General features: G+C 41.4%; 1 long non-coding RNA gene across 2 annotated transcripts; it reads left to right on the top strand.

Moving 5' to 3' along the window:
* Positions 1 to 69: 69 nt before the first annotated feature.
* On the top strand, positions 70 to 14,280 carry LOC117246191 (uncharacterized). 2 transcript variants are annotated; one of them, XR_013488529.1, is made up of 8 exons: positions 70 to 780; positions 2,563 to 2,801; positions 2,978 to 3,055; positions 4,397 to 4,517; positions 6,972 to 7,040; positions 7,325 to 7,684; positions 7,839 to 10,674; positions 11,713 to 14,280. It is a non-coding gene; the product is annotated as an uncharacterized LOC117246191 (long non-coding RNA). The 2 variants fall into 2 exon arrangements; XR_013488528.1 differs by lacking the exon at positions 2,563 to 2,801.
* The last annotated feature ends 1,764 nt before the right edge of the window (positions 14,281 to 16,044 follow it).

Here is a 16,044-nt window from a genome sequence, read left to right on the forward strand (position 1 = left end):
CCAGTACAGTATGTGGCGCTATGTGTCTAACCATAACCACGTCGGTTTATGATACGTCATTAAAACAGGAAGACGAGTCTCCACAGCACATGGTTGTCTGTCTTCTTAGGATTTATCTTTTAAATCATCACCTGACATCGTCTTCTACCGCTGTGTTATCGTACATGGTTGTATCCTATGTCGAAACTCAACATCTTATGATGCCCACATTTTTAAAATGGTCGATTTAAAACGATCTCGTCGCTGTTTTTTAATCGCCCATGTGCGTGTTAGCTGACGGTGGCTAGCAGCGTTAGCAGCGTAGCTTTTTTTGTACGTGACTTCGAGCGATATTTAACCGTATAGTTCAAGTAAAGTCAAATAATGAAATGTAATATATATGTGCTGAAATGTATAGTGTTGTTAGTATGGCTAGGCCGCAGCCGGTTGTGCCAATGACTTCATTTTTTCGGCATGTTAGCATAGCATGCTAGCCAGATTGCAAGAGCTTCCGGGAAGAGGCTGTTTCGTGCTGTCACGTGACCTTGTTTTTATGAATGAGGACCAGAGGACCGACACTGCGTCACACACACCAACAAACAGAGGCAGAGCGAAATATAAAAGAGAAGTTAGAGTTTTCTGACCTACGACGGCGGCTTGTTTTGAAATAGGCTAGCCCTCCGTGGTGAACTTAGCTGCCCCGAAGACTAACTCCAGAGTGTCGGACCGCACCCTGTCAGCGTCCCGACTGGTGAGGGGTCACATTACTGGCAAAGTACTATGGACAAACATCAGTGACGGGTAAGATACGCAGCATCAAAAACAACAGCTACAGTTTATTAGTGACGCAGATAATGCGAGTAAGAATATTGTTTTATGTTATTGACAAGGTGGTACTTGGAGGTTGGTTATACTGGAGCTTATTAAAGGTTAAAACCATTATTCAAACACAGTGGCCTCTGTCACCACATTCTTTATGAAGCCCTCTTCTTATAGATGTTTTTGAAGATTGTTCAATGTCCAAGGTACAAAGTAGGAGAATGCAGTTTCCCCCAGATTTGTTAAAACCCAGGGAACATTAAAGAGCAACCACCTGGAGGATTGTAGCTAGTGTGTAACCACCAGAGCTGACACACAGGAGGGTGCAGACAGAGGTAGGCTGAAAGTTTGCCCAGTGTTGCCTTAAAGATGAAAACCTACCAGTGCTGTTGTCTGGGAATGGCCGATGACGCCCCACCTGCCAAATCATAAAGAATGCAGTGTTGAGGACGAGATGTTGCATTTGTAACAAACATAGAGAGGCATGGCACACTGAATCAATGCTACATAAAATGGAGGAGGTTGCATGTATATACAATATGTCACTGTAATCAGTCACAGACAGAAAAGCAGCTTCCACAAATGTTTTCTTGGCACTAAAAGTAAAGCAGGATTTATTTGTAAAATAAAAGCCAGTCTTCACTTTAAGCTTCCTAACTAGAGTAGCATTAAATGAGAGCTTGTCATCTATCCATACACCCACGTATGAGGACACTTACTGTCAGAAGTGAAGATGCTTAACATCAAGCAGCTGGGAGCGAGCTTTTGAGAAGACTTAAAATCAATGTTAAACTCAGCAGAGCGGTTTGTAATGACTGAAATGCAGTCTGATGCTCTTGAACTGCCTAACAGGTCCTTAAGAAGTCTTAAAATGCCTTCAGTGTTTCCACAATAAGGCCTTTAAAGTCATTAAATAGTATTAAATTTGAATTTGTGAGGTGCTACAAACATTTTATCATATTTATCAATATTTTAATTTCTTTTTGTGAAAATGACTGAAGCCTTTCTATGCAGCAGCCCACATTTCTAATGTTACAAATCTTAAAAAAAAAACAAAAAACTATAATACTGTAATTTGCACTTTGCATATTGCAACTTGAAGGAAAATCGCAACTGTATTTTAGTCGTTTTCAAAAGGCAGACTTTTTTTTACATGCACTCACTGGCCACTTTATTAGGTACATGTAGCAGACACTCAGTGTATTTAGGCATGTAGACATGGTCAAGACGACCTGCTGAAGTTCAGACTGAGCATCAGAATGGGGAAGAAAGGTGATTTAAGTGACTTTGAACGCTGCATGGTTGTTGTTGTTGCCAGACGGGTAGGAACAGGAAACTGAGGCTATAATTCACAGGGGCTCACCAAAACTGGGCAATAGAAGATTGGAAAAACGTTGCCTGGTCTGATGAGTCTGGATTTCTGCTGCCACATTCAGATGGTAGGGTCAGAATTTGGTGTAAACAACATGAAAGCATGGATCCATCCTGCCTCGTATCAAGGGTTCAGGCTGCTGGTGGTGGTGTAATGGTGTGGGGGATATTTTCTTGGCACACTTTGGGCCCCTTAGTACCAACTGAGCATGGTTTAAACACCACAGCCTACCTGAGTATTGTTGCTGACTGTGTCCATCCCTTTATGACCACAGTGTACCCATCTTCTGATGGCTACTTCCAGCAGGATAACGCACCATGTCAGCTCAAATCATCTCAAACTGTTTTCTTGAACATGACAATGAGTTCACTGTACTCCAATGGCCTCCACAGTCACCAGATCTCAATCCAATAGAGCACCTTTGGGATGTGGTGGAACGGGAGATTCTCATCATGGATGTGCAGCCGACAAATCTGCAGCAACTGTGTGATGCTATCATGTCAATATGGACCAAAATCTCTGAGGAATGTTTCCAGCACCTTGTTGAGTCTATGACACCAAGAATTAAGGCAGTTTTAAAGGCAAAGGGGTCCCACCTGGTACTAGCAAGGTGTACCTAATAAAGTGGCTGGTGAGTGTACTTCCATTAAAGAAATGGTTGATGGGTTGATGATTAACGCGTAGGGTGTGGCAGACTGACTCTCATAACAGGCCGGGTTGGTGAGGGTTTTTAAAAACACCCTGACTCACGCATCAGTAGAGTCCAGTGTGAACATCAGATTAACTAGTTTTGCTTTTCTCCTTTAGGCAAAAGGGCTGGAGAAGCGCCTGACACACGGCAAAGCACCAAGGCGATTAATGCTTGACAAGCTCACCGGAGCTTTTGTAAGTAACATTTTCCTCCAGCACTTTCCTCACATCATTTTAAATACGTTGTTTGGTTTTATCACTGCTGTTACTGTTTGAACTGACAGTAGCTTTGTATGTCTCTCATGTAAAATTCTTTAAAGGAAGGATATGCAGCAAAGGCAGGGGTTGCTCACAGTCCATGTTTCTCAGTTCAATATTTATTCCTTCTTAAACCAGTTAACAGAAAAGCGACTGCGGTGGTTTCTATGTTTTTCCCTTGAAACGTATTGTCAAATGAAACGCCCAAAGCAAAAACAATGTGACTATAACATGACTCCAACAGGGAAATAGCATTTTTAACAAGCTATATTGTATGCTGGGTTAATGAGATTAATCGGTGGCTACATTTTCAATGCAACAGTAAACATACTGTTTATGGCCAGTCTTTTTTTTGGTTGCACTCATGTGTCAGGAGAAAAGAATGCTGGCTGGAAAGAAAGAGAGCTTGTGACGCAGCCGCCACGTTGCACACGCTGCTCAACAGCGCACTAAAATATGTTTAGGAAACATTCGAGACGAGAAATAGCTAATACAGTAACGGTCTCGGTCCATGTTTGATCAGCGCTGTGAGTCAGCAGTTTGACTGCAGCTCACAAGCAGTGCTTTACATAATCAACAGCTGCGTTCGACTCCACAGCTCTGATTGGCTGTTTTCCATGAGTCATGGTAGATTCTAGGAAAGGCCATTAGAGACGGAAGGAGAAGGAGGAGGAACATGATTCTTTTTAGATGATGTCTTGCGTATTTTTGTGTGGATACAGTGACAGTTTCAATAAATCACCTGACCAATGAACTTACTGTAAGTAACATTAAAAGGTTGTTAGTAAGATTTTATTGTATTAACTTCTAAAGTCTGAAAAAATCAAAACTTGATGCCCACTGTGTAGCTAGACTCGCAACGAGACGTAACCGTTTTAGAACGTTGCAGAGAAAAGTCGCAGCGGTGTGAACTGGCCATCTGAGCTCGACTCAAGCCGGCTGATGGTGTCACCTGCAACTCCACTGGTCAAATCGCCGGCGGCAGGTTTCAGAACGTAAAGCACATCACCAGTTTCAAAAGCCAAACAGCTTATAGTAAAGCCCGCTGGTCAAGTATAATATCATTTGTAGCTTCTTATATTCAGCCACTAAATAAGCCTGAAAAGCTGGAAACCAGAACGGAAGTACAGAGAGTTGTTGCATAGAGATGATACACCATCTCAGTTGCATTAGCGTGAACTGGCAGGTTTTTAGAACGTCGCAGAACGGCTCATCTTTGGTCTGAACTGGGCTCAACAAGTGTAAGAAAATTTGTTAACAACCGTTTTTCATTTCCAGGTCAGCATGTGACTGATGAGATGCAGCCAGAGAAGAGGGAAAATATCTACCTCATTTGCACTCAGGGTTCATGGCTCCTGGGACCAGTTGACAGACATCTAGCCAAACGCATTGCGAACAGGTAGGTCTGTCGTTTTTAAACTTACAGTGCAGTCAGAAAGTATTCAGACCAAGGTTTTTATAGTTCACTAAAACTTAAGTAAAGACTAAAACTAGGTGTGAAAAAGCATTCTGAGCTAACTGAAATTAAAGTCAAATTAGAATGAAGCAATAAACGAATTGAAATGATATTGTATACTTGCAGAACTAACTAAAATACAATAAAAAATCTACAGGAAATGACTTCAGTCAAATTTCTGAGTCTGTGTGACAGTGAGTCAGTTACCTTCACCAAAGGAACCAATACCGAAACAAATGAAAAAGTAATCATTTTTAAACTGTAAACACTAAACTGAAACAATCAAAGCTGCTCTTCAAACTGAATTGAAAAGTACAGAAAAGTACAGAACTGAAATAACTGATTCACATTTTCCTTTGTTGCAGCCACATGCTAAAAAGATTTAAAGTTCTCATCATTTTCAACTCAATACCTTAAATACAAAGTGAAAACATGATTTTAAAAATGTGAAATACCATATTGGCACAAGTATTCAGACCCTTTGATATGACACTTGACATTTAGCTCCGTACTTTATGTGTTATAGTGCACATATTTCTCATCACAGTGATCCACTTAATAACCATCTGCAGTAAATGAAAGCAGAATTTAACACGTGGTCTATTTTAAGTGCTCACAACCACGTCAGGAGACTGAGTGAAAAACAAAACATATTTTTATCCCTCTGCGCCTCCCACAGCCGTGGCCAGAGGCATTATGTTTTTGTCTGTCCATCACATCCTTCTGAATGTAATATCTTAAGAATACTGTGAGGGATTTCCCAACTTTGGCACAAACATCCACACAGACTCAAGGATGAACTGATTAGATTTTGGTGGTCAGTGATTTCTGTGACCTCACAAAACATGTGGGCCATAACTCATACACTGATTATGACAAAATTTCACACAGATGTCTAACAGGAAAAAAATTAGGAAGTGATGACATTTTACGCCCAAAAATGTCAAAGGTCACTGAACCTATGACATCATAATGTTCTGCAGAAACACTTTTCTGGCCATTACTCAACATCATATTTGAGTAATCGAAGGGGAGACATTTGTTAATATGCCGAATTAGTGACACTAATCATGGATGTCTACCTTGAGAGATCTTCTGAGGTTCCTGGTTGAAGGTGTGTGAAGCATCCATGTTTTAGAATATGTAGCTTCTTCACTCTTTACAATGCTTCCATATTTGAAGCATTGTCAACCATCTTGGCTATGTATGAGTCTGGACTAAGCAGCAACCTCTGATGCTAAAAAACAAAGCTAATTCGGAAGTGTCAAAAACTGCAATTCAGGGGCGTTGGTGGCTTAGTGGTAGAGCAGGCGCCCCCTGTACAAGGCTGTTGCCGCAGCGGCCTGGGTTCGACTCCAGCCTGTGGCCCTTTGCTGCATGTCACTCCCTCTCTCTCTCTCCCCCTTTCACACTTGTCTGTCCTATCAATTAAAGGCTAAAATGCCCAAAAAACATATCTTTAAAAACTGCAGTTCATGGAATGACCACTTGAGGCTGGCTCCTGATAAGAGTAAAACCTGATAATTTATTAAGGCCCAAAGTTATACGTATTTAAGGATGGGGACACTTGAGTGACAGGCTGTCTGTGAGGTGTGCTACAGTCTATGAATCAGATCCACCCTTCGCTCCTCCACAGCTCTAAACTCTCATCCATATATGGTCGCTCCTGGCTCCAAAAAATTAAGATGGCGATGGCTGAAATGCCGAATTCAATGCTTCAAAATGGGAGTCCACAAACCAGTGGTTGGCGTCACGGTAGCTACGTCCATTATTTATGCAGTCTACGGTCGAGACAGAAATGAATGTAAATTGGAACCTGATTGGCATTCAACTGCGAGGTGGTAATTGAGGTTCATACTAAACTACAACAGATTGCAAAGTCAGACTGTAGATTTTCTCAGTTCAGGCCCAGACACACCAAACTGGCTTTAGAGAACTTGTGGGATGAGAGTATTATTATTATTATTGTGTCACCTAACGCTGCCATGTTTGTCCAAAAGTTGCAAATGAACACGCCAAACTGACGGCCAGCAAGCACACATGTCCTGCGTCTGCATCAGAGGACATACCCCTCCATATGAACAGAAAATGGTTGTCTGTAATAGTCATTCAAGAAGGGAAACCGGAAGAAAGTCTTGACTGTAGTTAGCCAGTTAGCATATTAACAGCACAATGCAATGTTGAAAGAACAGAGCACTGTTACCATGCGCCAGTGGACAACACAAACCATCACAAAACATTTGTGCTAAAGCACTCACTTGCTAAAGAAAAACAATCTTGTCTCATATAACAGGTTCGTTTTACCTCACTCTCTCTTGTCTTAACTTTCCTCACTTCCGTTTCACAACCAATGTTGAAATTCCGTTTCTGACTCTCCACCTCTGTGTCTTGATACAGGAGAGATGACCTGTGGCAACCTGCTGCTCAAAAACCTGCTGCTTTTGTCCCTGATCTCTTCGGTCTGTGGTTAGTTTACACCTTTACTTCTTTACCCGCAAAGAGAGAAGTCATTACACACTTAAAGCCTCACCCACAGATTTGATCAGTTCCATTTAAAAATCTCTGTGTTATTCACTGAATCAGTTAAACAGTTTATTCGCCACCTGCAAACAAGTTATGCTGATGAACATCTGCAGCACTGAGACCATCACTAAACTCTACAGAAACATCTATGGATGGATTTTAGAGGCTCACATGATAAAGTTGATGGTTTGTCTGGTCCTCACCTCCCCTCTCTGTCTCCTCCGCAGGAACATTTGAAGTGAATGCGGCACAGACCTCCTATCAGGCAGAGGAGAACGAGGACATCACACTGGAATTTATGTTCACAACCAAAGCTGACACTTCCCCTGACCGGTTCGAAATCTATTGTGAACTGTTAGCTGACAACGAGCACGTAGTCGTGTTTCATCTGTATGAAGGTGAAGAGTTCCTCTGGTCTCAGAATAAACAGTTTGCAGGACGAGTCCAATACGACAAACACCTCCTCAGAGAAGGACGACTCATACTGAACGTGTCCAGACTCAGAACTCGTGACTCTGGCCGGTACCTGTGTACAGTAGTCACAAGTTATGGGAGCAGCACTGGGAGATGCTCGCTCAATGTCACTGGTAAGTTGCTCCTGCAGAGCTTTCTTAACAGGTTAAATCCAAACCTGTGAAGAAAATGTGTTGAGGTTTAGCCGTTGCGAATATTTTGTTTTCTTTTTGAGTAAAATGTTTATTCTTCACATGAATGATGCAGATTTGTTTGGTCTCTTTACAGCAGCGAGGCATTTTCTTGAACCTGAGACACCGAGCACAAGTCGACCACAACCAGCGACTCGGGGAAGGTACGGCCTCTACGGGGCACTGGGACTGGCAGGAGTAGCTCTACTGTTTGTTTGTTTCCGTTTATACAGGCAATCGTGGTTGATTGAAAAGATTCAATCAGCCACTCCAAACCAACAAGATTTGCCGGAAGACTGTGAAAACCATTCAAACATTTGCACTATGCCTGAAGAACAAGAATTAGTCATTGTCGCTCTGCAGGAAGACAATTCAATCATTCGCACGCTGCCTAAAGATCAAGATTCCCACTCAGAGGAAAGTTACAGTTCAGGGTATGGAGGGGGAGAAACAGATTCACAAACTTAAAATTTGTGCACACCAAGAAAACCAGTTATTATGGCAGGGCTTGGTATCGTCACTGATTTCCTGAATTGATTTGATTTTGATTTTTCGATTGGGTGGGCAATGCCGAAAAATTTCACACCTTTATTTTGTTCGGTTCATTTTCACAGTTGCACTTTTTAAAGCAAACCAAACTGCCTGCACACTGTCATGCAGTATTGCCCGAAACAACCACTGACCAGGAAGAAAAAAAGCATGAGGAAGAAAAAAACACGGCTCATCGATTGGCCAGGACCGAAATCGGAAATCCATCCCTTTCAGCCCACAGATAGCAACTGCGTTATAGTCCTCTGACCATATATCAACAAGCGCCTCCTCACTACTCCACATCTGCCCACGAGACATGTTCCAACTTTTTCTTTTGTTACCTCTGCTTCTCCCGGTTCGCGCTGTTGGTTTTGGGTTTTTTTCTACCCAAAATGCACTGCACTCTGCGTCACTTCCTCTCTCTGGTCCACTTCCTCTCTTTGGTTCGCTGGATAGTCCGTTTGCATTTCCCACTGTAAGCGAATCGCACCAGGGCTCACTTGCAAGTAAACTGAGACCCCCAGTTTTCAAGCACACTGGGGTTCGCTCATTTGGTCCGCACCACTCCAAACGAACGGAACTATCCGTGGAAGCGGACCAGGGTTTGTTTAAAGCGAACCAATAGCGCCAGAGTGAATGTGTCCTTTAAGACAAGTTTTAAGACCCGACACAAAGTGACCTAAACCGCTAGATATAAACAGTTAATGGAAAGTGCTCTGTGCTTGTTTAAAACATGGTATCAGTGGCGGTGGATGAGAGACTGCGGACAGAGTAGACTGAAATATCACTTTTTACATGTTTACATGTTGCTGATCAGCTGTATTGATAAAGTATTGACTTTTTGCTCGTGGAGGTTTTATTGCACTCACAGTAACAAGCATAGTTGTCATCAGCTCAAGTTATCTTCAGGTCTGTCTCCACCGCGGCATCTTTACTCCGTGTTTGTCCAAAACATAACAGACACCTAACGGTTACAGATAAAAGACCCGGTAACGTTGGAGCTCCTCAATACTATGGTTGTTAATAATTTAGCGCCACGGCCTGTTTACTACCGGCGAGATTACCAGGGTCAAAGTTTGACACATCCGTGGAAAAAGGCGTATGTTTAAAGATCAATCTCGGATTTTATGAATTGATATCATGTCACTCAAATGAAGATCAATTTGTTTTATCAGTTATTTTAACCCAGCCCTGTATTGTAGTGATGTAGTGTTACAGCTAACATGAAACAAGCATATCCCTCTGCACTGAACAAGTTAACACATCAGAGTCAACTTGTCTGCACAGATATCCGCCCTCTTAGTGTTGTAAAGAGTGAAGGTTACCTGAATATGGTGAATACAATGGAGCCTTGTTACACTACATGCCTACCTACAACACATCTCTGACATTGCTGTGCCCAAGTTGTACATGGAAGTGGAAATGACGGTGCTAGATTCACTTTGGCACGCAACGCTAGGTACCGTGTCTGAAGGGTTACTTTTGGTTCCAAAGGTACCATACCAAAAATGTTAGGGGGAAACGGGGCTATAGAGCGCCACTTAATTGTACGTAACTGTAACAGTGCATCACGTAATGGCTGAGTGGAAGCTGGACTTTCATGTGCTACGATCAAGAGCGATGCATGATAACCACACAGGAGAGAGCATCGTAGCGTTACTAAAGGAGGCCGGTACTGAGTGTAGATTGGCGGCAAAAGATCCCACATTGTAACAGACAATGCATCCAATATGAACTTTGTGGCTGGACTGAGAGACTTGACCCACGTATAGTGTTTTAAACACAGCCTGAACCTGACCTCATAGAGAGCACTGGAATTGTTAACAGTGGCGAGACTACTCAGCAGTCACTGCCTTTTTTGGACGCAACACCATAGCCAGCCACCAGCTAAAGCCCAAACAGGACCTGCTCCAGCTTCCAGGACCCAGGTCAGTCACAAGATGGGCCAGCTCAGATGACATGATTTTTAGAGCAATGATGAGTCACCTATGCACAATCACGTCAGCAGAGGCCCAGAAAGACTGAAAAGGATATCTTAACACTGAGCCTGGCTGACATCACACGTGCCAAGGAAGTGCTCCAGGCACTCGAGCCAATGAAGGATGCCACTTTGGTAATGTCATAGGAGAGCACGCCCAGTCTATCTAAAATTGCACCACTTCATGCCAAGCTGGTCACAAGCACAGAAGGAAGCCTGGATGACACAGACAGTGAAGGACATCAGAGCTGCTTCAGCACAAGATCTGGGGAAGAGAGATGCCAGTGAGAAGAAGACACTGTGCCTGGTGTCAGCTCTCGATGCTAAGTTTAAGGATCTACCCTTTCTCTCTGAAGCAGAGACCAGTGAGACCTCCTCCAGCCTGATTGATGCTGTGGTGGCGGCCATGAAGAAGCTACAGAATGTAAGTAAATTAATTAATTAGGCTATACCCTCATGCCAGCAACAGCAGTGCCCACAGGCATTATGTTTTTGGGTTGTCCATATGTCCATCTGTCTCATTCTCATGAACATGATATCTTAAGAATGCTTAATGAATTTGTTTAGATTTGGCACAAACGTCCACTAGAACTCAACAGTGAACTGATTTGGAGGTCAAAGGTTAAGGTCACTGCAAGTTTGCATCTGTCTCATTCTCGTGAACCTCATAGCTCAAAAACACCTTGAGGGAATTTCCTCAAGGTTGGCACAAACGTCCACTTGGACTCAACAATGAACTGATTAGATTTTAGTCGTCAAAGGTCTCGGTCACTTAGACCTCGCACCTGTCTCATTCTCGTGAACAAGATATCTCAAGAACGCCTGGTGATTTTCTCAAATTCGGCCCAAGTTGTCTGTCCATCACATTCTCCTCAGCGTCATATCTCTAGAGTACTTTGAGGGATTTCCCAAATTTGGCACAAACATCCACCTGGACTCAAAGATGAATTGATTACATTTTGGTGGTCCACGGTAGCTGTGACCTCACAAAACATGTTTTTGGCCCAAACTCGAGAATTCATACGCTAGGTATGACAAAATTTCACACAAACGTCTAATAGGATAAAATGATGACATTTTATATCCAAAAGGTCAAACAGTTTTCTGGCCATTATTCATTGCTGTAACCCTAACCCAAAAAGGGAGACATATGGTCAGATACTGACTCTGTGACACTCATTTTTGTCTGGGTATGCATCTTAAGACTGTGCTGACTGTATAGATTTTCTGTGCTGCCGGGTAAATACATGTATGAAGCATCCACGTTTTAGAAGTTTTATCTTCTTTGCAGCAACATACATATTCAAAGCATTGTCTATCGTCATGGTATGTATGGGACTGGACAGACATGGATGTAAACTGTAAATGCAGCTTGACTGGTGGCAGTAGGAGTGTTGTGGTAGTTAATGTTAATTTACTGTAAAATTATACTAGTTTGATTTTATGCTTTGATGTTTTTCAGCAACAAGAGGAGGTAGACAGTCCGGTGGAGGAGAAGACTCATCTGAGGTTTATCACCCACCTAACTATGAAGATAGCCCTACCATCGCCACCCATGAAGAGACAAAGGAGCACCTGTGCATTGGCTTGAAGCAACATTTGCCTCTGCCAAAGTCAATGCTGCACCAAAATCTGCACATGATGCTGCTGCAGCTGAGACCAAGAGGTTTAGAGAAGAAAAACCTTTGCCACCCCTTGAAAATCCTCTTAGTTGATGGGAGGAACACAGACTTCAGTGCCTTCAGCTACTCAGAATAGCAAAGTGCTTCCTGTGCATTCCTCCTACAAGTGTCTGGACAGATTTCTCCACCGCAGGAAACATCGTAACTACACAAGGAAGAGTCCTGAAAGCTCAACATGTTGACCTGCTTGTCTTCCTCCACAAATACCTTGACAGTAAATCATAAGCACTGGCGTTCATACAAACTGGAATAATGTGAGAACCAAGTTGAAATAATGAAAGAATGTTCAGCATCGCAATATATTAACTTATTGTACCTTTGTTTTTGTTTTCTTTCTGCAAGCACTTTTATCTTTCATTTTATTCAAATAGGCAGATGTAATTCCATTGTTCAGACTGAACAAAACACAGTGTTACTACATAAGATAGAGACAGCTGTTCAGCACTCAGAGTGGGAAACACATGACCACAATGAGCTACATTCCAATACAACAACCCACCCACAGATAAACATGGCATTAAAAAACAATACATGTACATACATTCTTTTAAAAACCGATTTCAGTGTGCTAAAAAACAACAATGGCCTTATTTAGAGAGGATATCTCGCAGCTACCGTATATCTCTTAAAGGCTTGTGGATTCTGCACGTCCTTTATTACAGGAGGCAGCTGATTCCGCTCGGTAGCAACAGTGTGAAGCGAAGAAACCATGCACATCGTGGTTTTGAATCTATGGATGTTAGAGGGACAATGTAAAATAGTTTTGTGACATTAAATCCTGCACTATGCAATGGGATAGGACAAAATATTGCTTTGGGAATACAATTTACTCCATTTTTTTGTGAATATAGGGCTCAATATTTGTTTTTATTTTTATTCATTTAACCTTTGTTTCATGTTGAGATTGAAAATCTCACCTGGCCAAAATCGGCCTGTGCACCTTTTTACAGCAGTGCCTTCAGTGTTGCCAAATTGTTGACTTTCTAGCTAGATTTTTTTTTTTTCACTTTCAGACCCTCTCATGCCTTAATTTCTAAAAAATAACCCACTGCCTCCGCAGGCAAATGGACCTGCACTTGTATAGTGCCTTTCTAGTCATTCTACCATTCAAATCACGTAAACACTACATGTCCATCAGGAACCATCAGTATCTTGCCCAAGGATACTTTGATGTGCCATCGAGGTACAGCCTATTGAGCTATCATCACGTTACGAGTGTGGAGCTCTCTGGATGGCTGCTAACATTTGGTATATGAGGCATAACCCAAATGTGTCTATAGGTGTAACCGGATAGGCAGCTTCTCCCTGCAGATTCTGACAGTGCCAAAGAAGTAACCAATGTTCTAGACGCTTTCAAACTAACAGCAAAAACACTCTAAATGGGTCCCTTTGTATTTTGACAATGAATGTTTGTTGTTGCAGTAGCTGATGGGAGATTATCAGAGACCCAAGCCATTGCCCTAGCAACAGAATAGCAAGTAGTGTTGATCATTGCTGATATCATCCACACTCCCATATCGTCGCTGTCCAATGAAAAACACGTATCTCCGCTTTTGACGAATTTAACTTTCTATGCGCTTTGATGGACACTTCTGACACCCAATAGAGATACGCGTTGAAAAGATGATGTGATAAAACGTCTTTCCATTGGTCATTTGGATACCCACGCTAACGGTTGCTAGGGAATATTATGGACACTCCATGCACTGTAGAAAGTCAAAATCGTCAAAAGTGGAGATACATATTTTTCATTGGACAGCGACGATATGCTGTCATAGGACACTAAAGTAAAACACATGGTAGAAACGATTGAACCCTGCCAATATGCACCTTGATGTGTGCACTTTAATCAGTCCGTTGTGCCTGCTCTGTATCAAGGAGCACCAGCTGCCGTCCAGGAGTGAACTGCTCATGCTTTAAAGATAGATAGTTACTTTATATTGCTGAAATGTATTTATTTAATTCAAAACATGCCTGTTTGAAACAGGCAGTTGCTTGGTCTGTTGTATTGCTGCTGTGCTTTCTCGAGAACCGCTCATACAAACCGCTTCGCACTCCACGCTGCCCTTCTTTGGGTCCGTAGCAATACACCTGGGCCCCACATAGCTATAGATTCATTGTGATGTGCCAATGTGAAGAACAAATCGTATGTCGAAACGGGTCCCCAGCAATACACCTGGGGAGTGTGAAGTAGATCGGATGAATGGTTTTCGGGACATGCAAAGATTAGATTACAGTATGTAAATAGTTGAGTGTTTCTGCAGATAGAGTTAGTAGAATTATATTTAAAGTTTATGAAAACGCACTGTATTTTTTAAAGTTCAATAAATCTGGATATTTTCAAAGTCTATGAGTAATCGTGTTAAATTATTGTGATTTCAATGTATGCACGAGCATTGCAGTCCTATTTTATCCCTCTGAGACCCACCACAGAGGGACAGGGGATCATAGCAGGTCAACAGTAGTTGCCACATAGAAGTGGTATACATCATTTGAAAGCAGGGAACCTGAAGATAAATTGGAGATAGTCTACTGTGTGCTAACTTTTTCTAGTCATAAAGCAGCAGAAAAAATGTTTTGGTTAAGCGCCTTTCACAATTTAGAGGGGGTATACAGGGGTTTACAGGATTATGATGGAGGTGTTTGACAGACATTCTCATCGTCATATGTGTCCTATAAGTTGTTGCAGCAATTTTCTAGTTGATACCATTTGTTAACAGATTTGGTGTTAAATCAAAGCACTTTTGAATACTCGAGATTTGTTTAAAATGGTCAAAAATCCCTCTGAAATATCACATTAAGCCCCCAAGACCTTGAGGAACACCATGGAAATATTCATGCATTTGGTATCAAAACAATTAACAATTTTTTGGCGAGCACTACTGTTCGTGAAACTGCTCAGAAACCCCCTTATTGTCAACATGCCTATGAAAGTCATCCATGCTCTGAATGCCCGAGTTCTTTGGTTTGTAATTGTAAACTTTCATGAGGCTGTAATTATCCAAGAGGTTGCAATAGGTCCATTTTATACAGTGATTTCCATTTCCAAAAAAGGTCCCACTACAATGAAATGGCTACCATGGGGACGATCATCATCACACATGGAGAGAATTTGGCACATGGAATCCGCAAGAGTCTCAGTTTTCCAGTCATGCCCAATTTATACAATTCAAATACTGGTTAGGGGCCCAGTATGCAGAACCACTCAAATGCAATAGGCGAAAATAATGTGTGCTGCATGCAAAAAGCTGCATGGGTTTTGCCCCAAACTGCATGGGACTGGCATAAAGTGGGCATGTCAATAGTTAAAAACATTATTGCACAAGGCCTCCATCTGCTGGTATCTGGAGGTAACACATGGTGAATTAATTTTAACCATTAAAACATTTCAAAAAGGCATATATACAAATCTTTTCTTTACATTTTCAACATGTCAAAAATAAATTATGAGTCTTTAATTCCTTTTCAAATTTCTTAACTATGTAATTTGGCAATAATTACAGGGGAAAATGAATCAGAATCAGAAGTACTTTATTGATCCCTGAGGGGAAAGAGCGATTCGTTACATTCGCTCCAATGTAAAGAATAGAGAATTATCAGAAATAAGAATAAGAGTATGAAATAGAGGTAAATATGAAGTAATAAAATACAATAAAATATAAATATCAATGTGCATTATGCTACAATGATGACACTAGTTCTTAAGGTATTAAGAATAAAATATATCTTAACTGTGCTGAGTCTGTAAGTGTGTAAACATATACACACACATGCACTGTGCTACATTACACTGTATAAACTAGTGTTACATTCAGAAATATCAAACATGTATTATGCTTTAATGCTTACAACAAACAATATATACATCAATAGATTAAAGACAATAATAATAATAAATATAACTATGTACAGTTATATGCATTGTATGTTGAATAAATATTAACATTCAAGAGGTGTTGGTGAGAATGAAGTCGTATACTGAAGAATATTGCGGTAGTTGAATTATTGCACCAATTATTAAAGAATAAAATTAAAATAAATTGAAATTAAATTAAATTAGATCAAATAATTGCACCGAATATTGCGGTAGTTGAATTATTGCACCAATTATT

The sequence above is a fragment of the Epinephelus lanceolatus genome, chromosome 22, assembly GCF_041903045.1.
Source record: "Epinephelus lanceolatus isolate andai-2023 chromosome 22, ASM4190304v1, whole genome shotgun sequence".
Lineage (NCBI taxonomy): Eukaryota > Metazoa > Chordata > Actinopteri > Perciformes > Serranidae > Epinephelus > Epinephelus lanceolatus.